Raw genomic sequence first — 6,677 nt, 5'->3', positions numbered from 1 at the left:
TAGTAATATACATGATATATGATTTAAATAAAATAAAAGTAGGTGGGCCATGGTGCCACGTGTCGAAAGAAGAGTGAATTTTGTTCACTCTTCTTATATAGTAAAATATATATATATTATTTATTTATTTTGGATTTTGTTTTTTGGATGTTGTATAAATATATAATTCAATCTCATATTTGTTAGCACACATGGATATTTATTTGCTCTTATTTGGGAAAATTGTATGAAATAGCAAACTATTAAATTCAAATTAAATGTTATAGCCATAGTTTATTTTTAATTGTAATTCACAGCAAACATCCCCTTTTTTTTGCAATCTGATTCGATATACAATTAGCCATTTTCGGTATACAATTAGTCATTTTATACATTTCGATATAAAAATGTATAAAATGCGTTTGTGTTTGTATAAAGCCAGAGAAAAGTGTATATACAAATACAAATACATATATTTTCGTCCTATACACTTATAATTATACAAATACAGATCTTATTATACAAATTACAATGTATAAATGAATTTATACAAAACTGAACAATTTGTATAAAATTGAATGTTTGTAGCGAATTATATAAATCAAAAGCTCCATAACAAACATAAAATTTGCTATGGAGCACAATTATGCAAATTATAGCTATAACATACAAATATGATATTTATGTTTGCTATATTGAAAGTTGCTCTATTTATTTAGCATGACGAGAAAGATTTTTCCAAAAATATTCTATGGAATATGGATACAAGTAACAAAAAACTTTAAAACAACAACGTTTTTCAATATTTTATTGGTGAGTGAGAAGCATTTTGTTAAAAAAAATGTTTGTTAAAGATTGGTAATAATGTTAAAAAAATGAATTTTAATGAATATTTACGTATTACATGCATATTGACAATATTATCCAACTATTAGTAAAAAAACTAGAAATAGTGAATAGTGATATAAAATTCAGGCGAACAATATGAGTTACAACAAAATAATAGAAGAGTATCATACGCATCAAATAAATATAAATGATATAATAATTATGTGAGTTATTACATTTCATATTTCTAAAACATGAACATTAATCTTAGTTTAATTAATCACAATCATGATAACAATTACATAAATAAAATCCAAGCACTAATTGACAAATTGCAACTGGATTTTTAAATTGAAAAAACTCAACACATTTTTGTTGACAACATTGAGAGTCACAAGACTCAGCACCACAGATGCCCAAATTAGTCATACATTTTTCATTTGGTACACCATCTTTTCTTGCTAGCACCACTAAACCTATTAAGAAAATAAAATATATATTAAAATTAGATACTTACATAAATAAATTTTTCGGCCATCTGGTTTATCAACATGACTGAAGTATACACTATTCATATATTTCGATTGAATATATTATGTATAGATATGTTCTTGTGTACATATTTTATAAAACAGATGATTAATGGGGTTCAAATCAAGGAATAATTCATGGGGTTCAAATCATTATAAGTTCAATCATAAATTGCAAATCTTTATAAGTTCTTTCGTGTTTTGAGTAGAGTTATTTAATTTTAATCCGAATTTTATTTGTTGCATAAAGTGTGGCTGTTTTCTATTACTTTTCAAATGGTGGCTAAAACTCATAGAAGATCTGAAAAAGTAATCATCTCGCCTATTTTTACGATATATGTATAGGTACAAGATTACACAAATGTCTAATTAATCTTATAATCATCTTACTATTAATATACCAAGCGTTTATCTGAATTGAATTACTGTTCTACGAGATGTCATGGTAAAAATTAAACCGACTCAAAAAAATATATATTAAAGGATACATATAGCATATATACCTGATGCAATAATAAGGAGCAAAATGCACAAAGTGGTTGAGGAATTGGTCATTCTTCTAATAAATTGAATAATCAAAGTATGTTGTAATTTGTTCATCTAGTGATATAAATAGTATATAGAGTACATAATCTGTGAAGTTTGACTTAATCAGACAAGAATATGATTTTAATTTCTCACTAATTTATTTTAGTCAAAGATTAAATTTTGTTTGATACAATTGTACTAGCTACTCGTATACTTATACTTGTTCTAATTTGACATTCTGATCCCTATACTTCTCAGAATTTTACCGAAGGGGTAAAAATGCAAAAAAATGAAACTTATGGCCATCTTATGCAAAATAGAGTATTTCACCTAATGTTTGATGTCTCCATTAAAATCCGATTTAGTTCTGACTCATACATGGCAGGTAGGGACAGATCCACATAGAGTCGGACGAGTGCTCGAGCACCCATTAGTCTCATCGCAGAATATATATATATCTATATAGAAATTAGGAGGTATTTGTATAAAATTAACATAGAGCACCTAATAAACAAATAATTTGATTTGTCCATTGGCTCTTGGGTGGGTGCTTAAAACTCTTTTAGTGTTGTTGAGCCCGGGTATGAATCTCACTATTAACATGTCTTTTTTATGTTTTTAATTCCACGACTTTCACAACACCCACAACCTTAAAATCCTAGGTCCGTCACTGAATTTCAGGATTCATTTTTTAGAACAAGATTCATCAATAACAAACAACTCGATATATTTTTTTCCACACAATCTTTATATAAAAAGGAGAAAATAAAACCAAATGAAAGATGGACTAATATATTATTAAGATAACATTTGGTTCAAACCAATAATAACAATTAAAGTGTTCATATTTCTAAAACATAAACAACATTAATTAATCTTAGTAAATTTTAATTAATTAAGGACAAGAATGGTAACAATTGCAGTAACGAGGATCTCCACCAGTTGCTTCCTCACAAAAAGGATTTGGCTTTTTGTCTTTGAATTGTTCCAAACATTTATCTCTACAACAATTAGCATCACATGGATCTGTGTCTGCACATGGACCTAAATAAGTCATACATGTGTCTTTTGGATTGAGACCTACCACCATTGAACCTATATATATACATAAAAAATAATCATAAATTATATCGAACGTTCGTTAGAATTGAACGATTGTTTATAGATTGGCTTGAGAGAAATTATAGGTCTAAAGTACCTGATGCAACAACAAGGAGGAGCAACATGAATAAAGTGGATGAGCAATTAGACATGTTTGCCTAAGAGGAGATATGTTGTAATATTGGATTATCAAGGTGTGTTTCACAAATTGTTCGTTTAGGACTTAAGTTATATATACTGATAATTTAAGAGTTTTCAAAAAATTGAAGTAAAAAAGAAATAATGACACTCTAATCTCTTCCTTTATAAACTTGACTTTTTGCCTCTTAAATGATAATAAGTGTAGTGATTTAATTTAATTTGCATTTTTCAAAAATAGAGTTGCAACTTCAATAGTTATATTTATCAATATAAATAAAAGTATAATAGTATTCAATTACAAACAATTAAGAATATAATATAAGAGATAAAATGGTATTTTTAGTTTTTTCGACTTCACGTGAGAAGACATTGAATATGATGTTGTTGTTATTGTATAAAATCGAGTCTCAAATATATCTATTATTATATATTTGTTAGCACATGTATGTCTATTTAGTATGATGAGAACGATTTTTTTAAATAGTAATTTGGAGATACAAGTCAAGTTTTTTCAATGTTTTGTTGGCGAGTAAAAAGTATTTTGTTTAAAACATGAACATTAATCTTAAAGTTTAATTTAGCACAATTATGATAACAATTACATAGATAATTGTGATCTACATCACTCCCCAGCACAGAGGCCCAAATTAGTCATATACTTTTCATTTGGTATACCATTTTTTCTTGCTAGCACCACTAAACCTATTAAGAAAATAAAATATATATTAAAATGAGATACTTACGTAAATGTATTCTTCGATCATCTGGTTTATCAACATGACTGAAGTATACACTATTGATATATTCTTTGATTTTAAACTCTATTAATCATCTATTTTATAAAATATGTACACAAAATCAAAGAATAATTCATGGGGTTTAAATCATTATAAGTTCAATCGAAAAACATATCATAAAATATTGCAAATCTTTATAAGTTCTTTCGTGTTTTGAAAAGAGTTATTTTAATCCGAATTTTATTTTTTGCATAAAGTGTGGCTATTTTCTATTACTTTTCAAATGGTGGCTAAAATTCATAGCAGATCTGAAAAGTAATTGTCTCACCTATTTTTACGATATATGTATAGGTACAAGATTACACAAATTTCCAATTAAACTTATAGTCACCTTACGATTAATATATCAAGCACTTATCTGAATTGAATTATTGTTCTACGAAATGTCATGTTAAAATTTTAAACCGACTCAAAGAAAAATAATATTAAAGTATACATATAGCATACGTGATGCAATATATAATAAGGAGGAGCAAAATGCACAAAGTGGTTGAGGAATTGGTCATTCTTCTAATAAATTGAATAATCAAAGTATGTTGTAATTTGTTCATCTAGTGATATAAATATTAGGGAAAAATGTCTGAAATATATCTGAACTTTGACCGAAATTATTGTAACAATACCAACTTTTTGAAAGGACCTTTTACTCCCCCTGAACTATTTGATAGAGTATTTTAAAGGTATATATGCGCCTACGTGGACATCATAAATATTGCATCATTATAAATAATAACACGTGAGCACATATATACCTTTAAAATATACTATTAAATAGTGCAGGGGGTAAAAGGTCTTCCATAAAGTTTGGTATCGTAACAATTTTGACTAAAGTTAAAGTATTTTTCAGACCCTTTTCTCTAAATATTATATAGATCAGAGTACATAATCTCTGAAGTTTGACTTAATTAGACAAGAATATGATTTTCTTACTAATTTATTTTAGTAAGAATAGTTTGTTTTAGTGACAACTCTAGTCGCCGCTAATACTAATAAAAGTTGCCACTAATAATATGTTTTAGTGACAACTCTAGTCGCTGCTAATACTAATAAAAGTCGCCACTAATAGTTTGTTTTAGTGGCAATACTAGTCGCCGCTAATACCTATAAAAGTTGCCACTAATAGTATGTTTTAGTGACAACTCTAGTCGCCGCTAATACTAATAAAAGTCGCCACTAATTGTATGTTTTAGTGGCAATACTAGTCGCCGCTACTACCTATAAATGTAGCCGCTAATATTATGTTTTAGTGACAACACTAGTCGCCGTTAATACTAATAAAAGTCGCCACTAATAATATGTTTTAGTGACAACTCTGGTCGCCGCTAATTCTAATAAAAGTCGCCACTAATAGTATGTTTTAGTGGCAACACTAGTCGCCGCTAATACCTATAAAAGTTGCCACTAATAGTATGTTTTAGTGACAACTCTAGTCGCCGCTAATACTAATAAAAGTCGCCACTAATAGAATGTTTTAGTGGCAACACTAGTCGCTGCTAATAGTATGTTTTAGGGCAACACTTGTCGCTGCTAAAATCTATTAAAGTCGCCACTAATAGTCTATTTTGGTTACAAATTTGTCACCACTAATAGAATGTTTTAGTGGAAAAATTAATCGCTGCTAATACCTATAATAGTTGCCACTAATAATATATGTTATTGGCAAATTTAATCATTGCTAATATCTATTAAAGCCGCCACTAATAATTTGTTTTAGTTGCAAACTTAATCACTGCTAATGCCTATAATAGTCTCTACTAATAGAGCAAAATGCACAAAGTAATTGAGGAATTGGTCATTCTTCTAATAAATCGAATAATCAAAGTACGTTGCAATTTGTTCATCTAGGAGTATATATAAATATTATATAGAGCACATAATTTGTAAAGTTTGAATTAATTAGACAAGAATATGATTTTCTTACTAATTTATTTTAGTCAAAGATTAAATTTTGTTTGATACAATAGTACTAGCTACTCTTATACTTGTTCCGATTTGACATTCCGATCCGTATACTACTCAGAGTTTAACCAAAGGAGTTAGAATGGAAAAAAACAAAACTTATAGCCATATTTTTTATGTCTGTATTAAAATCCAACTTAATTCTGATTCATACATTACAGAGAACGACATTCATCAGTAACAAACAACTCCCTTACTATATTTTTTTTCTCACAAAATCTCTATATATAATGAAGAAAATAAAAGCAAATGAAAGATGTGCACTACTATATTATAGTATTATATTATATTTTATTAAGATAACATTTGGTTCAAAGTACAATGACATCCAAACTTATAATAACAATTAAAAGTGTTCATATTTTTAAAATATGAACAACATTAATCTTAATAAACTTTAATTAATTAAGGACAATCATGGTAACAATTGCATAATCGACCTGCAAAACCAGGAACTATCTCACAAATTGGATTTGGTCTTCTTACATAGAACATGTCTATACATTTCTTTTTACAACATAGATCATCACAATCTTTGCTTCCACATGGACCCAAATAAGTCAAGCATAGGGGATCATCTAGTATTGGATATTTGCTTGCTAGCACCATTGAACCTATACATATACATAAAAAAATAATCGTAAATATTAAAATAATTATGACGCGAAAATTTTATAATAGTCTTACTACTGTTATTATATCAAGCGTTTGTTAGAATTGAACGACTTGAGAGAAATTATAGGTCTAAAGTACCTGATGCAAGAACAAGGAGGAGAAACATGAATAAAGTGGATGAGCAATTAGCCATTTTGCT

Source organism: Solanum tuberosum, unplaced genomic scaffold (genome assembly GCF_000226075.1).
Source record: "Solanum tuberosum cultivar DM 1-3 516 R44 unplaced genomic scaffold, SolTub_3.0 scf00103, whole genome shotgun sequence".
In the NCBI taxonomy this organism is placed as follows: Eukaryota; Viridiplantae; Streptophyta; class Magnoliopsida; order Solanales; family Solanaceae; genus Solanum; species Solanum tuberosum.
The sequence above is the reverse complement of the archived record's forward strand: the minus strand, read 5'-3'. Positions refer to the sequence as shown.